This window comes from Mus caroli, unplaced genomic scaffold (genome assembly GCF_978045245.1).
Source record: "Mus caroli unplaced genomic scaffold, Mus_caroli_1 scaffold_15, whole genome shotgun sequence".
Taxonomy (NCBI): Eukaryota; Metazoa; Chordata; class Mammalia; order Rodentia; family Muridae; genus Mus; species Mus caroli.
Genome location: NW_028227270.1, coordinates 114,776,660 through 114,796,947, shown reverse-complemented (window position 1 = coordinate 114,796,947; position 20,288 = coordinate 114,776,660).

The following is a 20,288-nucleotide window of genomic DNA, read 5'->3' as shown; positions in this document are numbered from 1 at the left end:
AGGGGTAACCAGTAACTAGGAGACTCAGGTATCAAAGGAGGGTAGATGGGATCTGCTTTTCTCTGTGAGGCCATCTCTGGAGTCTACGTATTTGTATCTCAATGGAAGGCTGTTTTAACTTATTCAGTAAGACTTAGCTGAGGGGTGAATTACCAAAACAGATATTTTAGTAGTGGTTAAAATGGATTATTTGCTGTGAACAGAGCAATAATCTCTGCTTTGAACAAGGCCAGCAATCTGATGTACATGTTAAATAATAAATGGAATAAAACATGTAAAGGGACTATTATGCTTTGTTAAAGATCGCTTCTGGAAGTCACCAACAAGAAGAGTAAGTCTTATTATCGTTATTTTTTTTTTTTTACAAAGAACTACTTAAAGACAATTCTCTGGGATGCATGCAGTCACACACCAGATACATACATAAAAAAATCCTTTATTGAGTGATTAAAACTTTCCCCCAGATTTTCAAATAGAGTCTCGAGATGAGAAAAGAAAGAGAAGCATGAGGAGAAACAAGGGAGATGAAAAGTGGGCAGCAGAAGAAAAGTATGGCCCACATCATGAGGCTTTATCCTTTCACAGAAAAACAAAGGCAAATGAAGGTCCAGACAAGAAAAAGAAACCAATAACAGCCAGAGAAACAACAAGAAATTCACTCTTAAAGGACTGATATTAATGTGTAGCACATTTTCTTTGCAAGTCATATTTAATTAAATTGCCAACTGATGGATTACATTTTTAAAATTAACAGGCTGTTGTTGTTTTGTAACCCAATTGACAAAAATACTGTAAAGAATTTGGTGGAATTCTGTGACATTATGAAACATTTATTTCCAGAACCTTGATCAAGAAAATAAAGCATCAAACCAGATTTGTTCAATTCCAGTACCTTAATTAGATTGGGTGCCTTTAATTCCAGTAGGTGGAACCATGGAGAAGAGGAATTCAAGGTCAACCACTACAACATAAAAAGTTTGGGGCCAGCCTGTACCATATGACACCCCATATCAAAAGAGTGTAAATAAACATATAAAGCATCAATTGTGCATGCATCCATAGAATAGCGCCAATGGTAGAATATATTCCTATTTTTCACGCTGGATATGATCTTCTGGAAGGGTTTAGTTCAAGCAGGACCTTAAGGCAGGTTGTTCTTTCCGGGTAAGGAATTTCTTACAAAAGTTATGAATGCCCTAGGTAGGGAGAAGCATGGCAGAGCCTCTAAGGAGAGCTGAAGCCTTTGTGAAGTACTTCAGTCAATTCCTTCTTACAGGCTGCAGAGAAAGGGGAAGGTTCCATGCCACATGACTGATGAGAACAACTTGCATCCACTCTGCCTATGAATCAGCTATGAGGATGGGTACAGCAAAGATCTAGAGAAACAAGGCAGTTGATTCCATGAAGTCACTATAGTTTCAAGAGTTATCCTAATTCAACCAGAATGCAAGAGCTTCACAAAACAACAGAGCCCTGGCTCACATCTCTAATTAAACTTTAGCTTTTATTCGATGCATAATAATTTATATAATATACTGTTGGTTTGATTATAATGATATTCAATCTGGAAAATGTAACATTTAGAGCTGTCTAGTCATAATTTGAATACTTTATTTCTAATAAGTATATTTTTATAGAATAGATTACAAAATAATGAAAAGGTTAAAAAAATTCAAGAAAAATTTATTACAAACAAATTAAATGAGTTCAAAGAATAAATACGACAATGTCCAGTTTCATACAACGGCAAGAATTCTTGGCACACTTCTCTGTAATAAATTGTCAGTGACAAATCATAGTTTCATTAAAACATCACTGACTACATTTAAAAGAGCGATTTTATAATTTTGGGTTAGGTTTGTTGTTGTTGTTCTTGGGTTTTTTTTGTTGTTGTTGTTGAGACTATTTCTTATTATGATCACCATGACTGAAATTTGCATTATTTGTAATTACATAAATTCCTGAGAAAAAATATATAACAGTCTATGTTGATTTCATTAATGATCCAGAAAATGTAGAGCTGGCTCAGTGGATAAAAGAGGTATTGTGTAAACATAATAAGAGTTTAGATCTGTATAAAATTGAAGAAGAGAATACTTGGAAGTTTGAAATCCTAGCACTTAGGAGAGAGAGATGGAGATTTCCAGGGACAGACTGGCTGGACTAGTCTAAGTCAGGAATTCCCCATTTGGTAAATAACATGGAGAGCTATCAAAGAAGACACTCATAACCAAAGCCTGGCCTCCACAGGCATATGCACACACATGCAAGCACCCACACACATAAGAACACAAAATCATAGACATACACATAGAGATACACAGAGAGAGAGAGAGAGAGAGAGAGAGAGAGAGAGAGAGAGAGAGAGAGAGAATGACTAACAAAGTGATCCTACTTTGAAAATAAGAGTATCCAGTGGAGCTTGGAACATCACTTTTCTGAAATATAATTAACCATCCTTGTTGAAGCAATGTTACTTCCAAGTCCACATTTGTACTCATTTACATCGGCCACTGTGGTCTAGAGAGTGATTAAAGAGAAACATTGCTTCATTTTACATTTCTATGATAAATGACTCATTATATTTTAATTAAGTTATTATTCCCTTGTAATTTCAATGATTTTCTTCTTAGAACGTGCAGTTCTGGTGAAGCCGGTTTTGTTTACATTTAGCGTGTCCATTCAAAGGAAATGTTTAAACTTTTCTTTAATTATGGATTTTACACACTGATTTATTTTAACACTAAATGTGAAACATCCTTTTTAAGGATAGCATCTTAGCAAAAATATTCACACACATGGCACTTTCATTTTCACCACAGTCCATTATGAATATATTAGGAGTCCTTATTTTCTTAAATAATTAGTTTTATTAGGGATATAAAAATAAAATAGATTAAATCACAGTACATAATTGAAACTTATGGTACATGGTACATAAATGTAGCCATCTGGACTCAGACTAAGGAAAGAAAAAATATGTTTTTTGCTGATATGTTCTGGTCTGAACAGATGTTTCAAAGCCCACATGGAGGATATGAACCACTTAAAATAACACGTTTCAGGACCAGCACTAGAATTATCAACAGCAAATGGCTGTTCTCATTGAATTTAATGAAATTGCAAATAAAGATAGGATTTCAGAGAGTTATAACAATGGAAGACAGTTGTAACCAATCTCCTAGTCTCCATCACACTACTCTATCATAGAAGAACAATAAGTGTGCAAAACGTGCCGCATAGACTTATGCTAAGGAAAATCAGGAGGACAGTGTGTAAGTGTATGTGTGGGGGGGAAATATGTGTGTGTGTTTGTATCTGTGTGTAAGTCTGTGTTTGTGCATTTGAGTTGTGTCTGTATGTTTATGTGAGTACATCTATCATAGTGTGTAAACATGTACACATATCTCGATGTGTATCTCTGGGTTATGTGTCTTTCTCCCTGTCTGTGTGTGTTTGAATAACTGTGTATGTGTGTGACTATGCACTTGCCTTTGACCGTGTGCTCTGTCTCTGGGTGTTTTTGTCTCTGTGTGTATGCTGTGACTGTGCATTTGTAGGAGTGTGTACATGTCTATCTCTCTGCATATATGTGACTGCATTTGTCTGACTGTGTGTATCTATGTATGTTTTTATCTCATTTTCTGCATGTAGGAACAATGTAACTGTGTGTGTGCAATTTTAAAATAAAGGCCTGTTGCACATGCTAAAGCTTCCCTGTCAATAACTTTCCACATTCCTTCTCTCAGTTGAAATCTAAGAATAACATTTCCTCTATTTAGGGACATTCCGTTCTTGTCTCGCCCATGAATAGCTAATTGCTCCTGACATTGCCATGTGACCATGACTTCAGCTCTTTAACCCACACAGAACTCTTTCCTGCTCTGAGTGTGACTGGACATCCTGCAGTTAGCTTCTCTTAAACATTGTTTCAAGTAGTTTTAAAGGAAGATTGGAAGGCTGCAGTAAGATAAGGAGGAATTAAAGACATTGCACAAATAAAGATTGAAGCTTGCTTCACATAAACTTGTCTCTAGATTTGTTGGGTACTTTGTTGGGCAAATATTTTCTGGTGAGGAATTAGATAAGGAAAAAGGACTATCCTTCCACACTGAGTAGTATCTTGTTGGCCTTGGCATTGTAGCTTGGTGTCCATATAGGTTCTAGGCCACTATTGTGGCACAGGAAATGCAATGAAGCAAAGGCTGCAGACAAGTCTAAAATTCCCACCTTGAATGGAAGTATAAATGCATAAATGGGTCTTCAAAAACATAGGACAGGGAGTTCAAGAAAAGGAGACATGGGCACAGTGTTTCTGAGAAGCATTCTATCATGCTGCCTATCCTCATCACTGAGAGTTCTCTGTTACAGAGCTATGACTACAAATTCAATCTCTGATTTCTGTGCTAGGCTAGAAGCCATGTTTCTCTCTAAGATTACCACATTCTAGAGTGTGTAGTGTGCAGTGTCCAAGGCACAGTCTTCAACATAAGGAGGAAGGACCACAGTCATGTCAGCTTTTTAGAGAACAGCTTCAAGGCAAGAAGACATAACCAGAGGCAGAACTTATCCTGGGCTTTACACTTGCTTGTTTAGCCCAGAGCCTTTTATGCAGACACTCAGCATAAACCCCAGGTCCAGGCAGCCACACTACCAGAACCTTTCCTTTATACTCCTGATTTCCATCACGAGCTCTGACAGCTGGGTCCTGCTTCAGATTACCATCACCAGACAGATATACAGGGCTGTATGAATTATGCAACACTGTAACCAAGTCGAACCTTGCTTATCCCTATGCTGACCTTATAATGTTTGGTCCAAGTATCTGTTCTTCATCCACCTGAGCACATACTTGTGTGGAGTGAGAGTTAATATTTGTAAAATCAGCTTGAGATTTCTAATCCCTGCCTAACTACATTGTGACTACATGACTTCAGTCTGTTGTAATGATTAGGTTTTCAAACCAAGGTATGTCAGCATATTTTTCACTATGCTGTGGTCCAAGAAGAAATAAAAAGTCTCAAGAAGGCACACTAAAATTGAGACTGACAACAGATGACCACCCCAAAGTCACAGATGACTCAAGACTGGTGTGTAGTGGTGACCAAAAGGAGAAGAATAGCTCTGTCTTCTGTGAGTTTCAGGCCAGTCTGCTCTATAGATTAGAGAAAGTGTCCAGTCTTTTTACATGACAATTGTCTTTATTTGAAAAGCAAGTACCAGCACTGTACCTACCTCGAAGGGTAGTTGTAAAACCTAAGAAGTTCATTCATGCAAACAAGTAGAAAAACCTGTCATTGGGAAACAAAAATCAAAACAAAAGAAACCAACAACAAAACAGTTCTCTTTTCAAAGGGAATAAAAGATGGTTTATTCTGGAGCCAAATATGAGTAACCATGACCCAGGAACACAGATGTAGGTCACCCAAAATAACATGTCATAATGTGGTGACAGTTGCAAGATGTTTCTACATCAATAGATCAATAGAAATGATAAGTTGAAAGATTTTACAAATGCACTGGAGGAAATATGCAGTAGGTAGGATATAGAAAAACAGGAAAATCTCTTATGGCTTTCAATATCATCTGATGTTTGGAATGGTGGATGCTAAGGGTCTCTTTGAACATTTTAGAAATGATTTTACCAAATAGTCCCAAGGGTGTTAGGTCAAATACAGAGATAGACAACACATAGCTATCAAGAAGGCCAAGAATATCCAAGACGATTTGACTCTAGAAATATTAACCCCCAGCTCTCCACAGTCATGGAAGTTTTAATCAGTTGCTAAGCCTTGCAAAGTCTTTAACACAAATGTGCATTATTTTTTCTTGGAAATTCAGCTCCTAGATACCAGGCTTCTAATAGTTCCACACATCTATGGTTACATAATTCAGACCTGGAAGACAGACATTATACATATGTATACACACACACACACACACACACACACACACTCGTATATATGACAGAGCCAGAGTGAATGTTCCTGGCATAGAGGTAGGAAATGAAAAGGTGACTTATACCATCAGAGTACAGAAAGATGGAGTTGAAACTGTGGGTCCCTGTGGAAGGGGAGGTTAGGGAAAGGACATGAGTTTCCATTTCCTCTCCACTGTTGTAAAATTCTTTTCCCATTATTTTATCACCAAAATGGAATATGGAGGTTCATCTTAACAGGTGACAGGTAACAACCAGCCAGCGGTTGTTTCTGTACTATTGCCATGAGCAGAAGACATTATCTGCAAACAAAATATCATTTATGGACAAAAGTTGGAGTCTGATCCCTGTACCTGAGAATCTGTGTGGACAGCCTGTGGCCAATAGAGTGGAGATAGAGTAAGGAGTGGGCAGTAGAAGGGGATACTGATAGGCAAGGGAAGCTCAAGCCCCCTGAAATTCGAGGCACTTCCAGTTCTGGGGCTTGTCCTCACTAAGAGAATCTGTATAGATTGCTAGCAAATATTACTTTTCCTGTTCTATTGACATTCTCTCTGTCACGCAATTCATTAATCAGTTGGTGAAAAGAATCAGAACCCGAGACCATAGCAGATTACATTCCAATGTGCTGAAGAAATACCTGGATAGAGTAAAGTCATTTGTTACAACATATTGGTATTTATATACTGAACTGGATCACACTCCAATCCCTCTTCATTCTGCATCTTCTGTAACAGTAGGTGTGTCACCTAACAGATCAGTAGCATAGCTGTCCTTCAAAATGGCGATAGTATTATGCTCTAAGATTGTAGCTCCCTACCAACTACATGTTTAAATTTAAATGACCCTAATCCCAGTATTACTATAAATAAAGATGGAGAGACAAGGTAAAAGATGCCCCAGAGACTTGCCAAGCCAAGAAATACTAGGGATGTATTTCTTCAAAAGATATGTATTTACAAAATGATCTACTTGACATCTTTGAGTCTGATAAGCAGTATTACTTGATGTGGAATCTGTATGATAAAGTTTATCACTGCACACGAACATAATGCCTCCTTTTGGCTTTGACGTCAGGCATTCTTTGAACTGCATTTATACCCTGCAGTCACTGACTGATGCCTGAGCTACCCCATGATTTATCATTAGCCCTTCTTCTTTTTACTATATACAATTCTTTTTACACATACAATTCCCTGAACATGAACAAGTTTGGTTTTACTTCTTGAAAGTTTAGATGATTCTCTAACTCTGTGCATCTGATTCAAACCATGAACGAGCATGCATAGCATCCCCTATGGATGCTGCTTAATTAAAGTTACCAGCTTCCTGGAAGGAAAATTCATATGCAGCACAATTTGAGTAAAACACACAGAACTCAGCACTTTACCTGAGGTCTCCAAGGAAGGAATGTGGCACACATTGACCCAAAGCAGGTGATCATTTCCCACCACACTAATAATCTCTCTAACCCAGTACTCAGGCCTCCTGCAAATCCAGTGCCAAGTTAATTCAACAGCCATCCAGATATACGGGGAATTCAACAGCATAATGTGTACATCTCCAGCACAAAACTAGACTTTGTGTGAATGAAATTGTAACCGGGCTGGAGAGATAACTCTGTGTTAAAAAGTACTGACTACTCTTTCAGAGGACCTGGGCTCCATTACACCCACATACTAGCTCACAGTTGCATGTAGCTCCAATTCTAATTGATCTCAACCCTCTCTAGCCCCCAGGGCACAACATATGCATATGGTAAATAGCACACATGCAAGTAAGACACCCATACTCATACAATACAAATTTTAAAAAGTGAGAAGATATTATAATAAACACTGGCCTTTATAAGATTTTAGAGACTTGAGAAAAGCTAAAGGAGTTGAAAGAGTCCTAATTCACATTTTGAAATCTGCATACTGCAGGCAGGGGAGATGGCTCTGTGGATAAACCACTTGATATACAAAAGTGAGAAAGGTCAGATGTAATAGCATGTGTTTGTACTCATAGCATTCCTACAGAGACATAGAGGTGGAGACAGTAAAATGCCCACCTAGCCTGGTGAATGAATCAGAAAACAACAAAGAGACTGTACCTCTAACAGTGTGAAAAAGGAGAGCCAACACCGGAGGTTGTCCTCTAACATACACAGAAGCTCAGCTATACACACACACAGAGCACATTTAGAAAAAACAAAGGAGAATTTTTTAATTAGTGTAGGAGTAAAAATAGCAGACAAAATAAAGTGTCAAGGGAGGATTGAATTCTTGCAAATATGTGTCAGAGCCCTATACTTTTGAGAGATGAAAGACAACCATGGGAAATTTTTCATTATCTCCGAGGTTGGAATTGTAAGTAGCATCCTTTACAAATAAGAGGAATAACTCAGGATCACTGTTATTAATATTGTTTTTCATCTGTATCATCAAAGAATGTTGTTGCTAGGGCCTCTTATTAAAGTTAAATCAGAGAACTTGCTAAGTTGAGAGTCTAACCAGTTTATCCCCACTAGCCACACAAAATCACAATGGGTTAAATTTCTCAGGTTATTCTATAGTAACTCCCCTTATCTGTCAACAATAATTAGGACTTAGGATTAGAATAATTAAATATAGTGAAATAAAATAAATAACCACGTCGCCCATTTCTTCAAATCAAACTTTAAGTGTGGGGTCTCTTTGTCCACAACATCAATTGCTTGAAAAGACTATTTTCACAAAGAATAACTATTTGAATAACCCATTGACACTACTTGAGTAGAGACAAATTAGCATTATTTTTAAATTATCTCAATGCATTTTAATTATTTTAAGAAGGGCTCTCTCTATGGCACCACTGTATCTACTGATTGTAGAAGTACACTAAAGCAAATATGGATTCCACCGGATGTGAACATAATTTAAGCACTGTATGTCATTATCTGGCCAATTATTTTCAGTTCAGATTAGAACATAGCTATGGAGAGATCATTTGAATAAATAACCGCTTATCTAAATCTCTGATGCCTGCAAAATTAAGTTTGAGATTCTCCAGAAATATACAGCAGGCTCTCCTACAAGAATCTGGACCTACCGCTGGGGTTATCACATCCCATAAGCATGGTTCCTAGAGACCTCAGAGTCCCCTGTGTAAGTTCTTCTCCTTCACCATCACTAGACATTGCCAAGTGACTCTTCTTTGCTTCAGAACATCATATCAGTGAATGAAGATGACTGCTCAAAGTAGATGTTTGCTACTCGTGTTCCTCCATATCATTGCATAGTGGGAGACAACCCCAGGTCCTATGGCTCCTCTCACAGTTTTCAGTGATGCCTAGACTTCTAGACTTCACCTTTAATCACAGGGTCCTGCATTAGAGCTTTTTCACATATTTCTAAACAGTTTATTTATAGCAGGCATCAACCACTTGGCTCTTAGGGAGACTTGGTGGTCCTCTCCATAGACATCTAGGCTATGTTTATAAATAAGTATTAAGGACTGTAGTTTAGATCAGCAACTTGTCAGTTCCATTAGCACATAGCAGAACTCTAGTAAGTATTTCTCAAAGAAATGTCTGATCAACTAACATATTAATCTCCCACATAGAAAATCAGGAAACATGAGAATCAATCTGTATTGATACTGAACATTTAATTATTTTCTCTGGCATAGAGGACTAATGAAAGTACTCATTTTAACAAGAAAATACATGCTGAAAGTACATTCTGATTTCTTACAATACAATAAGATTCTACTAGTAGGATATTTTTCATTGAATAAAACAAGTTTGAAAAGCCTAAAGAACAAAAATAAAACTGTGCTCTGCAATAAACATCAATTCAGTTCAGTAACTATCTCCCAGTTCACAAGGAAGAACACATATTCTCTACTTCCCAATAGAAACATAATTAAAGCCTTTTTCATCACATTGTTCCATTTTGACACATAAAATGATGTATGTCACTCAATGAAGCCAGTGCTTGAGTGTTCGACTCAATAACTTTTCAGGTCTCTACAGACAAATAAATAATGTCATAGATGTTGGGTACTGAGCAGTGACATGGCATCCAGTGCTTGCCGCTCTGGTACTCTCTATTTGGAAAGCACTATCAATAAACTTTAAGTCACTGTCATCATCAAAACATTATGAGCCTCAAGGAACAATTTTTCCTGAGGTGAGAGAATAAGCTAGCTCCTAAACCCTTCACATTATTTGTCTGAAACAACCGCCATCCTTTCCCAATGCCATAGAACAAAAGAAGATGCTCATATTTCACTAGGAATCAAGGATGAAATTGGCAATATATTGCAAGACTGGATGGACAGTGATGTTAGGAATAAAGTGGTTAAGAATGAAAAATAAACGGAATCCTGTTTCTATGAATCTATTGCCTTCTTTGTGAGCTATACACTTTGCCTTAAAAAAAAAAATAGAATTTCTCTGATAAGTAAGTTGGAGAATCATTAAAGTGAAATGAATGCCTACTGAAAGGCTTCCTGGAAAAGATATGAATAAACATGCTTCCACCCCAGAAAAAAAAACAAAAAAAACAAAAACAAAAACAAAAAAACAACAACAACAAAAAAACAAAAACAAAGAAATGACTACAACTCAAACCAGTTTGGTGAGCCTGTGAACTTCATTAGAACTCCCAACAGGAACAGTGGAACTTACAGTAAGAAAACTACTACATACTAAGTCCCTACCACTTCCTTATAAATCTATTATTAAAAGTTTATACATCAAAAAGAAAACATTTCATTCAAGGTTGAAGTTAATAGCTATTTTCAATTTGTTCTTGTACGACTAGTTTTCAAAAATTCCTCTCACCTCAATAAGCCTACTTAATGTTTTGATATTATTGCTATTAATTATTCCAAGATAAATATGAATAAATCATATATATGTATATATGCATATGTCCCTTCTGTCTCCAACCAGCAGAAAAGAGTGATGACACAGAGTTCTTCTCAAAGCAGTTTATTCAGGAACGTTTCAACATGCAAGCAGGAATCTTCCCTAGCCCCCAATTGCAATCCCTTATATAACCCCTCAACAATGCCCCATCAGCCCAGTCCGCGTAATCTCAGTTCATTGGCGTTCGTTAAATGGCCTGATCTTGTGTCATGGTGCGCCTTCGAAGCTCTCACGATGGACCTGGCTTATTTTCGGGTGTATGAGGAAGTCAGGTGCAAGTCGCAAGTCATAAGACTTGGCTGCAGTTCTGGGCGCCATCTTGGGACTACCCCCACACCCGCTCCTCACAGTACATGTATATGTGTGTGTGTGTGTGTGTGTGTGTGTGTGTGTGTGTGTGTGAATATATATACTTAATACAGCCAAATCACCAAATATCCCTACCTCAGCATCCGTGACATAGAATTCCCTTGTTTGTATAGCAGGAAGTGCCACTGCAAAGTCTTTTCTTCCTCAGCAGCCTATTCCTCTGTATATAACATTGAGGAGAAGCCTTACAGTCTTGTGTCTTCCTGAGCTTTATGGGTCTTGTAAATTTCATGAGGTTCCTGAGCCTTATGAGCTTTCCTTTGCCTTCCAGGAAGAAGTGTTCTGTTCAGAGAAAATTTATCTACAACAGAATGCAATCATTATGTCAATTATCTTTCCCTTTTAGGACCGAACATATTTATAGCTTAGAATTTTTCAGTGATGTTTGCTATGGTGCCAAGAAATGGAGATGAAAGTTATTTCCATAAAACCCCACATGTTTTCCTTACAAATAGATGGTCCAAATAAGCTTGCTCTTTGTTTGTACAGTACTTGTAATTGTTTATCCAATACTTGTAACTTCTTCCAGTTTTAAAGTATGATGTGCTGTCGGGGGGAGGGGAGAACAGATTCTAAGGGATGCAGAGACTGAATAAGTCACTAACAGTAATCTAAGCAGCTCATATTAGGAACACTGGACTCAAGAACTTCCACCATAGAATTTTTCTGCACTGGTCATTTCTTGGTGTCAGTTTCTGGGCATTGAATGGAAATATGTTTAGCACAACAAGCTCCAACTGCTATCTGGGGTCCTTTCAGCTTCTGCTCTAACCACACCCTTTGAGCTCTATAGATACAGCCACGATGTCAGGAAAACATGCCGAATAGTTAATCTGTGAGTATAATGATGGTCAAGACACCAGCCATCAGCTCATCCAGGAAAAGTTCTAACTGCTGTGTTGGCAGAGAATCGATGATCACCTTTAACAACGTTCCCAGGTTCACAGGCTTTGATGCCAGTGCCTAGATTATTCTTTGCATAGAAACACTGTTATGTTTATCAGCTTCAAATAAGAATCCAACCATTTGAAACACAAAAGACAATGCCAACTAGAGCCTAATAATGACTTAAAAACCAAGTGACCAAGTTTCTACAAGCGCTTCCTAGTTCCCTGTCTTTCCTTTGTGTTAGTAGGTCCACAAATTTTCTGGTATTTAAGGTGATTCTCCCCCTTGGCTGCTGTCTTTACTTCAGTGAAGCTCTTACTGTCCCAACAACCCACCTTCCTTATGACAGTTAAGCACACTTAGAAGCTGTTTTTTCTAATAGCATGGGCTCCCTATAGGGTTCAAACACGGTTTTCTGAGCTATTTCTTCCTCTGCAGCCTAGGAGCAATTATGACAATAGTAGATTCTTATGGTTGACAAATCCCATGGAAGTGTTACTAGCCCCTCCCCATGTAAATATTTTTTTGTACATGGAAATCATCTTACCAGTAGACAAAAAAAAATTCTTGGGGTGAGGAGATGACTCAGCTCCCAAAGAGACTATAGTAACAACACAAGGCCCTGATTTCTGACCTAACACTGAATATCAAAAGCAGCCGCAGCTGCTTGTATTTATAATCCCAGTGTCAGAGAAGTAGAGACAGAAGGAGCTTGGAGGTCACTCATCAGCCAATCTAGCCAATCAGTGATCTTCAGTTTTTACAAGTGACCCAGTCTCCAGATGTAATAAGAAGAGCTATTAAGAAAGACTCAGCAATCAACCTCTTCTCTTCATATGTACTCTCCCTAGACACACACACACACACACAGATACATATAAACAGTCACAACAAAGACACACACACAGAGAACATTAATGTGATCTTATGCAAAATGAACAGAAAATAACGTAAAATTGATAAGCTTTCATTTCTGTTCTTTTTTTCCTTCTAGTTGAGTTAAATGAACATAACCTTGATTCTGACTTTCTTGAAGCATTATAACCGATCATTTAAAAATATTCTTAACAATATTTTCATTAAGAAATACGAAGGGCAATTGGGTTAGCTTAACTAGCCATGCGATTCTGTTCATTAAGACATCTCTTTACAAACAGCAGGAAGAGTGTCCCTGTTCCTTTAGAAATCACTTTCCTCACTGGTGTCTGTTAAGTCCATGAAAGCAAGTGATGTATTTTTGAAAATTGTATTTTTTAACATTAAGGGCAAACGTGACTGACAAGACAAAATGTGGCCTATGTTTGAAATAAGGCCTTCAACAAGGCTCTATCTGTGGGCTCAGCTCTGTAAAATACCATTTTCTCCCAGGAATCCACAGTGTCCCTGGTAATAAATGCAATTTCCTGTCTACATCTTCCTACCTCAATGGACAGGCACAGTTTCCAGGGAGCTCACCTCAGAGGTCTTCAGCACTGGGAGAGCTATCTACCTCATGGCCGAATTATGAAGTTTCCTTCTCTAATCTCAAATCATTTCACTCTCATCCTCCTGCTCTAGGCAGCATTTTTCCACAAGGTTATATTCATGAAAGTTGGCATCATTACAATTCCTATCTGTCCTGTCCTGCTCCCCCGAGAAACAGACTGGGTTTCCACAGCACCACTCTCTCTTATGAGGAAGGAAGAAGAAACAAACACTAGGCTGTTGACGTACTAGGAAGTTTGCTCTATTTTTGTCTACAATTTTTGACCTTTGATAGAGTAATGGATATGAACTATGTAGGAGAGAACACTTGTAATGTGAGGCTTGTAATGCGAGGAGCCGATTTCTGCAGAATAGAACAGACTGCTCACAACTGATGTTTCTGCAAGCTTGCAAAATGCAGTCTCTCTCCCACTCTCTCTCCCTCTCCTCCCCTCGCTCTCTCTGAGTGTGTGGGTATGGGTGTGAGTGCGTGTGTGCCTGTGTGTGTGTTGAAATTTAGTAACAGTATTGTAGGAATATTACAGATGATTCTATTTTGAAAAACTAGGATCCCAGAGCATGACGGCACTGACATTTGGGAAGAAGTGGCAAGAGGGTCAGGAGCTCAAGGCTAGCCTCAGCTAGACATTTTTAAGGCCAGCTTGGGCAACACAACAATGCTGTCTTTAAAATAAAGGAAGAAAAGCAAGACAAGAATGGGCACAATGCAGAGCATGACACAATGCTGGAGAGGAAGGATGAGCTGGCTACTTATAAGAAGACTACTCAGTATCCATTGAACATGTTTTTCCTGAATGACCATCATGGTGAAGTCACTGCATAGGAGCTACAGGGAATATAGGATAAAATGAATACACCACTATGAGATCATCCCCTCATGCAGTGGAATGAAGGAAGCATAAAAGAACTAGAGTGCACACATAACAATTTGAGGAAGTCGACTATGCGTGTGGTAAGAATGGAATGTGCTAGAAAAACAGGAAAGTGCCACAGGCCAAAGGAAAAAGTCATACATACTAACATTCTAAAGTCCAGGTCCCTGAAAAGGGTGTTAATAATTCAGTAATATAATTAAACCGTGTTAATAGCTTTTCATATAATCTTAGATTGGACAGTTCACTAAGTGTTTTGGTCACTTTTATTTTCCCTGACTAAGAATGTTAAAATTCATGAGTTTAAAATTCCCTCATAACATTATGAGTCCAAGATTCTAAGGTACTCTGAGCAATAATAATAGAAATAAAAGTAATTATCCCTGATCTAATTATGGTGTAATTAGGAAGCAGATGATGTTCACAGGCTAATGGGCTGCTGCTGATTTCCCTACCTGCTGATCCTGGAGCCTGTAGGATGCACTCACAAATGGATTTTGCCTTTGAATTAGCACAGTGATTACTAGACATTGTTATTCTGTCCCCCACTGTCCGCTAAGTGGCATTCAATTAATCATATGAAATGCTGACTCATGGGTTACCAAAGTCTTCATTCAGACGAGATATGTCCATTCAAGTCAGAGTCACAGAAATTCTTAATCCAATGCACACTAGCAGAATGAAGCTTATATGAAATCAAGAGCCCACTTGGCTGGGTACAGTCCCTTAGGGCTTTGCATCCTTCACTGAAGATACTATAGCAATATTTCCTCAGCACCCATATCTTTATTTTGATTTAATTAGAATAACATTGAAAGAGCCATTGGATGCAGTCTGAAGATAAAATCTAACTCTAGGAATAAAACAGTCCAGTGTGTTACCTGAAGCTTTGAAGTAGATAAATTTAGTAACTAAATAATTCTTTAATAACTACAACAGTATATATTACCAGCTCAGGTCTTCCAGTAATGTTAGAGCATATGGGGTACTCTCAGTGATATTCCTTGTTGTGGACTATGGCAGACACTTTCACAAAGTGTCCCAAGACATGCTTGTCAGTGAAGTCGTAGATGTATTCATTTTTTAAAAGTGATTTTATATGTCATCTAGTCAAAGCATCATGTCCCAGCATTCCACTTTTCTCTCAAGACTGGCAATTAGAGTCTCCTTTCTGGTCTCCTCTCTTGCTAAGGTGAGCAGGTAGGTGAGACATACTCTCTGTTCACAGAACATTCAACTCACCGGACCAGAGATTTCCAGCTGCTGCTGCTGCTGCATCAGGGACCAGTGACACAGTCAGATCCAGTCAAAGCTTACCTGGACCACTTCAATAAGCTCCCACAGCAACATCCTCCCTTTCCCCGCTGTCATAAAGTGTTCTGTGGAGCAGATTGTTCTCTTGTGGTAGCAATAAATAATTGATTTCCCAAGCTTAGTTGGAAAACCTATATAGTCTACAAAAGGCTCCACTGGAAGAAGTAAATGAGTTTCATGAAGGAAAACAAATTATATATTTTTCTCAAGTTAAGACGATTCATTTGGAAGGTACTTTTACATAATCATTAACTAAAATTATAGCTTTCATTTTTGTCCTTTGTAACAAGAAATATCCTTTATTTCTTGCAATTCATAGAGATTAATCATAGTTTCTCCTCATCCCATAATAACAAAATCTATCTTGGAGTATGCTTTCTCAGGGTCAATAGAATAAAGACAATGTGTTAGGCCTTTCATCCCATGGGAATACAACCTCAGTCAGAAAATAACTTTCCTAGTCCAGGCCATAAGGAAAAACTATCTAGTTAAATAAAAAATGTCCAGAGCCACCTTGTAAATGTCTAGATCAATCATTTTTACCATGCCTTGGGTATTGAAAAATGCATGACTGTGACTGACCCTGGATGTCTTGATCTCTTAAAATACAATTTTCTTTATTGGTGAGCCAACATGCCATGTATCAGATGGAGGAGTATCAGTCCACACAGTAAAATTGTAACCATATGATTTTGTTTATGTGTGTGGTTCAAATCTTTAAATGACAATATAAGATTGTAGATATTCAATTCTATTTCAAATTATAGTACCAACTAGTCTACTTGTATAAATATGGCTGGGGGCATGTTTTGCCAATAAAATAACAAGAGGAAGAAAACAGGGATGTGGCATGTAGTTTAGTAATAGAATGATGCTCTAACATGTGAGGCTCATGGTTCAACACTCAGTACCAATCAGTGGATATAGCTGTGGAGTTCTGCATTGGAAGACTGAATTTAACAGTAAACAAAGCATTTAGTTGAATATTTATTAACTGTTAGAAATGAGTTTTAATTACATTTGCTGCTTATATTAAGATGACAGAGACCTTGTGCTGGGCTTTATCCAGAACAACTTACTACATGTGTGTGTATGTATAGAATAAAGACAATGTGTTAGGCCTTTCATCCCATGGGAATACAACCCCAGTCAGAAAATTATAACTTTCTTAGACAGGCTATAAGGAAAACTTACCTAGTCTGAATAGGGACACAGAGTAAGGGTGTTCTAGACAAACTGCTGGGGTTCCTAGCTTAATGGTTGACAATGAAGAGTTTAATGCATGTGTTTTGACCCAAAGCAATTATTGTTCTTGTCTGAGTCAAGAAACTGTAAAAGATTGGGTAGACTTGAACAGACAAGGCTGTTTTTACTTGTATGTTATATGTATTCAAATAAAAAACATTTTTGAACCTAAAAAAGAAAACTATACAGGGTCCAGGCCTGTTCTCAGCAGACCTGAGTTCAGCATCTTCAAATCTCTGATGCTTTCATTTACACACCAAAGACACCTGTTTTAGTTTTTCTTCCCAGTGGCTTTGTTTTGTTTGTTTGTTTGTTTTTAACATATATCCAATATATAACAGTCTTTTTTAAAATCTATTTTAAAGAGATTTATTTTTACTTGTTGAGGGTTTTTGGTCAATATATATATTGAATACATTTTTATTAGATATTTTCTTTATTTACGTTTCAAATCTTTCTAGTTTCCCCTCTGAAAATCTCCTACCCCCCCCCCCCCCGCTCCTCCTCTGCCTCATCATCTTTCAGCTTCCCTTTTCTGGGTTTGGTATTGCTTTTGGTGACTGCAGCCAATTGGCTTTTTTTCCCCTTTGGTGTTAGAAGCTCAATTATGTCTGTCACATCCCACGACTTAAACATTCCTTGAGACTTACTGACTTTTCAATCTTAGGGCTGTACAGTGGTGGATCTTCATTGGTATCCTCATAGAATTGAACATCTCTTAGGAGGCAAATCTCCGGGTATGACTGTGCTAGCCAGTCTAGGGTGAGCTGACTGAGAGTCGGAAGCTTCACCCTACCAGGTGTTACCTACCATATATTGCTCAGATTGAAGTTTTGACCTGAATAAAAAGAAAATGGGAAGCTGGGTTTCTCTCTCTTTGTTTTCTGACTACAGATACAATGTGACCAGCTGCCTCCTGCTCTTCTTACTATGCTGGGCAGACCATGATAAACTGCCTCCTCAAACTGTGACCCGAAATAAACCCTTCCTTCTTAGGTTCTCTCTAACCAGGTATTTGATCACAGCATTGAAAAAAGTAAACCCCAGACCACCTTTCTAAAGCAATCTCAGATACAAATATATCAAATGTTCTGGGTTTTTAAAAACCTGTAGGTTGAGAAAGTAAATCCCGCAATTATTTTGACTGGACCATCAGTCATGACTTGTCTCATTTCACAAATAAAGCATGCACAATAGAAAGAACTGAGACTTTCCTATAACCCTGAGAAGTGAGAAAGGAATTGAGGCTTCTAAGACTCTGACTCCCATCTTTTAGAATGGTGAGGCAGGAGTGGGTGGGTAGATAGGGGAGTGCCCTCATAGAAGTAGGGGGGGAGTGGTATGGGATAGGGGATTTTCAGAGGGGAAAACAGGAAGGCGGAATTATTTACATTTGAAATGTAAATAAATGAAATACCCAATAAAAAATTAAAAGGAAAATGGAATGTTTGAAAGTACTATTTTGAGAATCCTAGATCTAACAGGAAAAGATGGCTGAGCAGGTACAGGCTCTTGCCACTAAGTCCAAAGACCTATGTTTCATCCTGAGAACTCACGTGATTGGAAAGAAATAACTCTTGTAAGTTGGCTTCTGACTTCTGTACATTTAAAAAGCATGCACCTTCCCACCCACTAAATAAATAAATGTTAACACACACACACACACACCTTGCAATGTATAACTAAACAACTGCATATAAAGTACTCATTGTGAGGATGAATTCCTATTACCCCCTTACCTAATTGATAATTTTAAAAGATGATTAATGTTGTGAGCCCATCCTTCAACCACAGCATAGCTCAACTGCCAAAGTCCAACCCCCTAGCATGGCATGTTGATTATATATGCAAAACTATGACAGAATTATGTCATTCATATTTTAATATAGAAAGAATAGTCCCAAGTATAAAAGTGAGTTGGTTTATATTTTAACCACACTTCTCTTCTAACTATTTTTGAAACTTAATCTAATATCTATGTCTGCCTTGAGACTTTATTAGTATATCAGTTCGGTTTTGTCTTGAAATTAGAACAGAATGCATAATTCACTCAAGAGATTTGTGAGTCATTTTAAAAATATGATTAAAAAAAGATTGTATGGTCCTCAAGTAGTACAGTTAGAAGAACTTGAGATGTATGTTTTGCGAGTGCAGTGGACACCATAAGATGTCCCAAAACAGTGAAGAGCGCATTCACCAACATTATGAGCACCCAAAAGCAGGCAAAAAGACAGCCACCCTGATTACCAATCCTTCTCCTCCTCTCCCTCCTCCTCCTCTCCCTCCTCCAGCCCTCTTCCTCACTTTCCTTCTTAGTTTTCATATTTTGAGGATAGAAAGGTGATTTAAATTGCTTACTACTTGTGCACGGGACCAGAATTCAGTTCCCAGGATCCATGTCAGGTGAGCCACAACTGCCTGTACCTCTAGCTCCAGGGAATTAATGTCCTTCTCTAGCCTTCGTAAGTATTCTCATGCTACCAGGTGTGCGTGGGCACGCGCGTGAGCGCGCTCGCGTGCACACACACACACACAAAATCAAGACACATACATAAATAAATAAATAAATAAATAAATAAATAAATAAATAGTTTCTGATGAGTCACTGTAACAGACGCAGAATCTATCAACGCTCCATTCAGAGACTGCCCCACCCGGGGAATCCATCCCACAATCAGCCACCAAACACAGACACAATTGCATATGCCAGCAAAGTTTTGCTGAAAGAACCCTGATATAGCTGTCTTGTGTGAGGCTATGCCAGTGCCTGGAAAATACAGAAGTGGATGCTCACAGTCATCTATAGGATGGAACATAAGGCCCCCAATGGAGGAGCTAGAGAAAATACCCAAGGAGCCAAAGGGATCTGCAACCCTATAGGAGGAACAACAATATGAACTAACCAGTACCCCCAGAGCTGCATATGTAGCAGAAGATGGCCTAGTCGGCCATCATTGGGAAGAGAAGCCCCTTGGTCTAGCAAACTTTATATGCTTCAGTACAAGGGAATGCCAGGGCCAAGAAGTGGGAGTGGGTGGGTAGGGCAGGAGGGCAGGGGAAGGGTATAGGGGACTTTTGGGATAGCAATTGAAATGTAAATAAAGAAAATATCTAATTAGAAAAAAAGGCAAAAAAAGTAACTAAATGAATAAACTCTACAAAATTAAAAAAAAAAAGAAAGAAAAAGAAACACCTTCTCATTCCTATCATGAGTCAGAGGCGCTAAGCACGCACGGCTCCATCAAACATTGGTCATTCCTCCTTCAATTTCCATTGTCAA